This window comes from Balaenoptera musculus, chromosome 20 (assembly GCF_009873245.2).
Source record: "Balaenoptera musculus isolate JJ_BM4_2016_0621 chromosome 20, mBalMus1.pri.v3, whole genome shotgun sequence".
NCBI lineage: Eukaryota > Metazoa > Chordata > Mammalia > Artiodactyla > Balaenopteridae > Balaenoptera > Balaenoptera musculus.
In genome coordinates this window covers 47,760,703-47,768,842 of record NC_045804.1, presented here as the reverse complement: position 1 = coordinate 47,768,842, position 8,140 = coordinate 47,760,703, and positions in this window count along the sequence as shown.

The window sequence follows — 8,140 nt, the reverse complement described above, 5'->3', positions numbered from 1 at the left end:
GCTTCTCAGGCGTGATTAGATGAACAGGCCACATCTTTGAAAGTGAGATGTTCTTGGTATAGAGATGCTCATTGTGTGACTCATGAACATTAAGGAAATCTTGTTTTTCTCATCAGAAAACAATTAGTCACCACCTCGAGCTAATGGCCGGATACAGTTCAGCAGTCAGCAGATGTGAGCTGAAATAATGAGGAGATGTACAACCCCCCAGACCTGCCTGGAGACTTACCAGCTCACAGAGCCCATTCACGTCCATATCCTTGCTAATCCCCAGCAAAGCCCCTGAAAGCAGGCCGGGCAGGTGCTCTCACCTGTTTTGTGGATGAAGAAGCAGGCCCGGAGCTTCAGCTACCACCCAAGTTCATGCAGCTGGCGTCTGACACAGCTGGGCCTCCTCACTCCTGCTTCCATTCTCTGCCTGCACCCCGCCAACCACTTCTCACTCTGTTCTGGTCCCTCTCTGGGTCCCAGCTCTGCAGAGCAGGGCTCACTCAGCCATGGGGTGCCGAGTGGATGTCGGCTCCCTCCCCAGCTCAGATGGCCAGCTGATCTGCTTCTGCAGCACACAGACCCCTCTCACAGACCCCTCCCCTCCACGGGAACTGACTCGTGTGAGTACCTGGTGACACTAATGCACAGACCAAATGCGAAAAGGAAAGTAGTTTTCTTCCAGGTTTGCTGTTTTCCATCTGAATCTTGGACCCCTGAAGCCATTTAAAATTTGGGAGGCAAGACACATAAATCAGGACAAGATTTAGAAATCTCAAGACAAGACTAGTAGTGTTGTCACTGTCCTTGGCAGGGGGTGGGGGGTGGTGGGCATTACGGGCGCCTGCGGTGGTGCCTTCACCAGTCTCCGTGGGGCTGGGTCTAGCACGGCCTGCTTCCCACCAGGTTCCTCCCGAGGTGGCAGGATGAGTGTTCCCGACTTTGGTAATCAACCTTTTTCAGCCCATGGGAGTTTGCTGGTTTCTAGCTGTGCCAGAAAGTCTGGCTTCAAATCTGAGAAGGACCCAAGTGGATGAAAAAAATCTATTAGGCTCCCATTGCCAGGGTCACTGTGCCCCATGGTGGTAACACAGAAAGAGGGAGAGACCTGTGGCCATTATTGACGTTAGCAGTTTTAACCTAGGTCACACCAGACGGGACCCAACCACCTGCTGTGAGACCTCCAGCACTTTCCCGTGCTGCCTCTGGTACCCATCAGAGCTTGGAGGGAGTGCCCGCTCCCAGAAGTCATCATTAAAACATGATCTACTTACAAGGAGTTTTAATGGGCACATCATTACATAGATCCAAGAACACAGTGTTTCAAATTACGACCCAGAAACCACACTGATGGTGGTGAGGCCCAGCCCTGAGGTCCTGTCCCAACACTGTTTTCTGAACTTTAGTGGAACCACTCAGGGCAGGTGCTGATCAGATAAAGCCGGGCCAGCATGCACCTTTGGGAAAGGCACGGAGCTAGGCTTGGAGAAGGGAAACGGAGGGCGCCAGAGCCTGTGTCACCCAGGAGCCATTAAAATCTGCAAAGCCGGGTACAAACATCAGAGAAGTTAAAGCTCAATACAAATTTTAAGAAGCTCCAGCTGAGACTAGTACAGTTGTCACTGTTCTTGGGCAGGTTACATAGCCTGTCTGCTCTTCATTTCCTCATCTGTAAAGTGGGGACAAAATGGTACTCACCTGGTGAAACTTTGCAAGGGTCCAATGAAATAGTGCATATAAAGTGCTTATCCCAGAACCTGGCACTCTGTCCGCCATTATTGTTGTCATTGTGATCAAATGTACCAGTAGTCCCAGGAAGGCATCGATTGGAGGAGGTGGGATTTGAATGATAGAATCTCAGCATCCATAGGTCTCACCCGCCACTTGGGCCGTAACGGTGGGTTGAGTGGGATGGATGTTGGGCAGAGGGAGGGCGGGGGAAAAGCGTGGAGGCAGGCACCATTGGTGTGGCTGGGGAGGAGGTGTGTCTAGGTGACAGGAGGAGGTGGGCCACGGTGGGAGAGGGGACCGGGGATGTGGGCTCAGGGTGCCAGGTGGAGGGGTGGGGCCTTGATTGGTAAGGGGGCCACGATCAGGACAATGTTCTAGGACTATGAACTGGGAGGTGGCAGGCTGGGAAGCCTAGACTGGGAAAAGGAGGCACTTCTGGGACTTCTGGTGAGAACTGTCTGCCAGCTGCCGAGAGGGATGGACGTGAGCCACAGAAACAGCCCAGACAGCGAGGATAGAGAAGGAGAAGGTAGAGAGGACAAAGCATGCCGGACTTGGTGACCAGAAGAAAGTTGGTGCCTTTATAGGCAGGGGCATTGAGGGGAGGGAATGTGGAGGAAAGAGGAGTCCATCTTGGGCTCTGCTGAGGGGAAGGGGTTTGCAGTCTTTACCTGGAGATTCCGGGAGGCAGGGCTGGAGCCCAGGGGAGAGGGCAGGGCTGGACCCCCCGGGTGAAGGAGTCGCTGGCTTGGGAATGTCAGATGGGTTCTTGGAGGGGTGAGGGTATCAGAGATGGGAAGGAGGAGGTACGGGTCCCGAGGAGCACCTGTGTGGAGGGGAAAGGCTTGGCGAGGAGAGGCAGCCAAGGAGACCAACATGGAGCTGTCGGGGAAGGAGGAGAAGGGCCAGGATTTCCCCTGCAGCCCTCGGAGCATGTGCGGTACCAGGTAGACTCTGGGATGTTGTGAGCCCCAGTGGCCCTGTTACAAAGGGGACACATTTAGTGACACATGTTGTCCTCACCAGAGGCAAAAATCACCTTGGAGGCTAAGGGGACGATCCTGGTGGAGAAGTGTGACCCACCACTTTGCTGGACATTGCTCCTGGGCTGGCCGGTTCTCTCAGTGCCTTTCTCAGATGTCTCCCCCGCTGTGCCCGGGGGGCAGCTCAGGGCTGAGACCCCGGCCTGGCCCAGGCAGCGTGTGAGCCAGGGGCTGTGCCTGACCCAGTGTCTGCATGGCACTGTCTCCATACCGAGGTGTACTTAATGCTACTCAACTGTACACTTAAAAATGCTTAAAACGGTAACTTTTAAGTTATACGTATTTTACCACAATTTCCAAAAAAAAAAAAGAATGAATTCCAAGTTTCATCTTTTCAAAAATTAATTTTTATTGGAGTATAGCTGATTTACAATGTCATGTTAGTTTCTGCAGTACAGCAAAATGAATCAGTTATACATATACATATATCCCCTCTTTTTTAGATTCTATTCCCATATAGGCCATTACAGAGTACTGAGTAGAGTTCCCTGCACTATACAGTAGGTTCTTAGTCGTTCCAAAATTTCATTTTATTTTATTTTTTATTTTTGTTTTGGCTGTGCAGCGTGTGGGACCTTAGTTCCCTGACCAGGGATCGAAGCCGAGCCCCCTGCAGTGGAAGCTCAGAGTCTTAACCACCAGACCGCCAGGGAAGTCCCCCAAGTTTCATTTTAATTGAAGCATTTTAGCTTCAATTTTAGGCACATATCCAACAGCACATATATGAAAAGGTGTGCAAGCAGGGGACATGGTATGGCGTGGTGGAATGGGCCCAGCTTCCTGGCCCAACCAGCAGTGTGACTTGGGCAATCATCTAACTGCTAGATGTCACAGATTTCTCATCTGTAAAATGCCTACGACAGTCTCTACCCTCCCACTGTGCAGGGTTGTTGCGTGGCCTAGGAGAGTGGGTGGTGAAGCTTTTTGTAAACTGCAGAAAGGCATGCCGGATCCATCTGGTGTCTGCACTGCAGTGCCTGACTCAGGGGTCGGAGCTCGTAAGCTACTCCAGGCAGGGCTACAAGGGGCCTTTCTGGCATGTGGCTGCTCTTTTCAGGCTGTGTCTGCCCCGCAGCTTATTGGAGTCCTATCGAGTTCCCAGGGGCAGCTGCTAGGTCAGCTTCTCAGGCGTTTTGGGCGGCAGCCTGTATGCACACCTGGAAAGACTTTGAGACTTTTCTCAGCCAGTTTCCGGGAGGGAATGAAGCCCTATTGGAAGTGATGAATTAACTTTTCTCTTGTTCCTTTAGGATCATACTAGGAGGCGTTAGAAAATAAACCCTCATCATTTTCTGTGTTCTGTGGTTCCGTGAGGAACCCCAATTGAGAAAGGCCGGACCTGGCAGATGCAGAAGTGCCCCCACCATCATCCCTGCCCCAGATTTGGGCACACAGGGAATGAGAGGCCCAAGAGAGCCAGGGACTTGTTCTAGGTCACACAGAGTTGGTGCAAAGGCAGCACTCAAAACCAGGAGGTCCCTAATTGCCAGGCCGGGACTGCATGATGGGTGACACGACCCTTCCCATTCCTTCTGCATTTTGAAAATGGAGCAGTGCTAGGGCGCTGGGTTTTACATCTCTGGTTGTGAAAGTGCATTTGTTGAGCTGTTTCACCCTGTCTGCAGAAGTGGTGGGTTTGGGAGGCCTGAGCAGCGCCCTCCTTCCTTGAGAGCTGAGGTCACCAGCTCTGGCTGGTTCTGGGCTGCGTGTGGCTAATTGCATTGTGGCCCTGGCATGGTTGGAGGAAGGGCAGCAGCTAAGTGGTTTCTGAAAAAAGGGCAAAAATGATGGGAAAGACTTTGGGGGTCCTCTGGGAATCGGAGCCTCAGCAACAGCAGCTGCTACCGTTGCTGGAAACGTTTTCCTTGAGTGCCAGAGCGCGCCCACAGCCCATCCCTGTCAGTGCGGAGCAGCCTCAGCCCGGGGAGGGGCCGTGGACCCTCACGGAGGGAGGCAGGGGAGGCACCTCTTCTCCCCACAGCAGCTCAACTCTCCCTTCGAGTAGAACGGCCTTCGAGCCCGCCGAGCCTGCTGGGTCTGGGGTGTGCCTGCGTCTAGCTGGTGAGTCTCTTCTGTAATTGGATGTTCGCTTTTAGAAACATCTAAAAGCGTTTGACAGCATAGTGAGCTGTCAAAAGCTGGGGTATGCCTCTTCCCAGCTGTGTGACTACGGGCTGTTCAACTAGCCTCTCGGCACCTCACTTACCCCATCTGAAACCTGGGGGTAATAACAGTGGCTTCCTCAAAGCCCACGGTGAGTCTTAAGTGGTGCCGGAGTCGTAGGACACTTAGCCTAGCTAATCGTGAGCACTTGGTGAGAGCGGAGGTTGCTATTATCACTGTGTATTTTCTGCACCAGAGGCATCCTGGGGTGAAGAGGCTTTGGCTGCTGCAGAGGCCAGCGGCTTGTGGCTGGAGGATTTGGTGCGTAGTCCTCTCTGGAGTGAAGGAGCGCTGGGCCGGCAGGCAGGAGCCCTGGGTCCTTGTCTAGCCTCCACTCTCTGTTTTTGGTCGGCTTCCTCTGGCTCTTCATCCATGGGTTGCAAACCCAGCTCTCCATCCCTCTTTAGGAGATGCTCAGTAGGAGACGAGAATGATCAAGGCCAGGTGCTGGACCAGCTCCCAAAAGCCTGAACGGAAGCCAGAGGCAGGTGGATGCTTTGGGCAGAGAGGGGAGGAGGAGAGCCGTACCCCAGGATGTCTCACCTGGATTGGGGAGAGGGGAAGGGAGGCCTCTCCCACGTGGTGGGCAGTGTCCTTCCTGGCTCTAGAGTTGAGAAAGACCCAGAGGCCAAACCAGGCCTTTGCTGGGCAGAGTCTTTTCTCAAGACCATCCTTTAGTCCAGATTGGTGAATTTGTGAATCTTACGTAAAACAGAAGCACCATCTCCATCAGACACCCCAAAACGCAGTTGGAAATTCCCCCATCTCTGTAGAATGTTTGGCTCTGACAGGTGCATTGCCATGGGGCACATGTGCTGGGCACACATCAGGCCTGGCAGTGCAGACTATCTTGTCCCTGTTCACCCCCCCAGCCTAGAGCAAATGGCCTCTTAGCCCCTGTCCCTCCCTCTGTCCTGGGAGAAGCTTGGTTTCCAGTAGGGAATCAGGTGCAGGGCCTACAGGGCAGATTCAGGGTTTGTTGACTGACTGACTGATAGCACTGTGTGGGCTGCTTCATGCTTACTGAGTCTGGTTAGATTTGGACCAGTCAGAGAATGAGGCAAAGCTGCAAGAAAGAACATCACTGAAAGGTTTGTTGAGGCTCCTGCTAATAGGTGCTCTCTTGTCAGGCTGTTAAGAGCTGCTAGTTGGGAAGCACGTTTATTTTTGGTTTTGCAGCCAGCCTTATCCAAAGGGAGACATTCCTGGGAGAGCCAGGCCTGGCATATGGCCTGGACCTGATTTGTGTTTGTTTTGGGGTTTTGAGCTTCTTGGGATGCTTGTTTTGAGCAGGAGGGTGCTACAGGTTTGGGGCTTCTGAATGAAAGGGCATTGTCCCCACCTGTCTGGCCCCAGGGCTGGGAGGGCCTGGTCTGATTGGCCCCCAGCTCTTGGTGTGAGGTCTGGGGCTGATTTTCATGACTGAGAAAGAGCCCTGAGCCTTCCGGAGGGGTGGCAGAGTGCTAGAGAGGCTCGGGGACCAGGCTGCCTGGGATCAAATCTAGGTTCCACCTTTTACTAACTGTGTGATCTCGGGTAAGTAATATAATTGCTCTGTGCCTCAGTTTCCTCATCTGTAAAATATTTCCCTCTTAGAGATGTGAGAATAAAGCGAGTGAGTGCCTGTAAAGTGTTAGAACAGTGTTTTCCTTTGCACAGCGTGGGCTCAAACACATCAATTCTTCTCATTCTCATTAGCCTCCTGTGCCTTTTAATCGCCAATACGATCCCCATCCTATGAACAGGCCTTGATGGGAAGCTTCTCATGGCTTCCTGCCATCTGAGCAATAATGTCCACATCTTGTTCCTTGGCATTCAGGGCTGACAGCCATCTGGTTCTGACCCCACTGACTTCCTCTTCATCAGCTACTCTGGGGATCTCCATCCTCTTCCCTAGTCCCAGCCCAGCCTTGTTCCACTTCCAGGCCCAGCTCATCTGTCACCTCCTCCACGAAAACTTCTTCAGCACCCCGGGCCCTGCTGTGGTTCCCCTGCCCCAGCCAGCACCTAGTTTCTGTCTCCGATGGGGTCTCGACCTCTCTGTGCCCCCAGCACAGGGCTGGGCACCCAGTAGTGTCAGTGGATGGGTGTTGAATGATGGGATGCACACGTGGGTGTTGGTTGGAAGTGGGGCTTTCTGTGGCCGGGCATACTTCCTGCAGCAGGGTTTCCACCTAATGGATGAATCAGAGAAAGACTCAGGCCCTCCTGAATGCAGAACAACAGGCAGGAGGGGAAACGAGCCTGTAGTCATCGTCTGTCCTATTCACAGGATGCGAAATGGTGAGGCTGCCTCTTTTTCCGCCTGGATCTGGGAATCAGATCATAGCCGAGTTATTGTCACAGCCCAGCCACATGCTCTGAGTTTTCACTGCCTGAACTTTCACTTGAACATGCAGGCTTGAGAAGCCTCCCATTCCTTCAGTTGCTGTTTTCTGGAATCCAGCCACTGCCGGAACATGAATCTCTCTAACTTCCTATGGAAATGGGAGCTAGAAGGGTCTGTATCTGATCTCACTCATTTCCCAGCACTGCTTTTTTTTTGGTAAAGACATGGATCTGGCAAGTGTCCTGCCCAGGTGGAGTTCACAGGGCAGGGGGCAGAGAAAACGGTGACGCATAGAAATTGCTAGACTGCATGGTGGACGGTGCTAAGAGGGCTGTGAGGAGGGATGAAATGAGCTGGGCCCCTCTGGAGGGGGAGGGGAGCAGCACGATCACTGCAGGGATTCGGGGACGTGGAGGAAGTGGCATCAGTGGGGAGGCGGCATCTGAGTGGTGGTGTGGTTTGGACAAGAGGAGAAGGAGGAAAAAGCACCCCATGTGGAGGCACAGTGGAGGCCAAGGTCCCTGAGATGTGGGACAGCGCTGGGTGCCAGGGAGTGATGATGCCCAGTCGGGAGGGGAAGAGTAGGAAAAGAGGTTAAGAAGGAGTGGAAAACAGTATCAACACAAGTTTACAGCCGTAGGTGCTGGCACTAGCTGCCAGCGTAACTCCAGGTGTTCAGGCCTAGAAGGCCCACCGGCCCTGAATCACTTAAAGTCTAAAAGTTCAGGGCCAGGATGCTTGAAATATACAAATTTCACAAAGATGACAAAAAGTGCAAAAAGTCCCCTGCAAACTCAACAGTTGCAGCAGCCAGGCCGAAGAGCAAAGGCAGGAGAGTGCGTGGCTGATGGGGGGTGGGGGGGGGGACACACAGCACCCAAGGGCC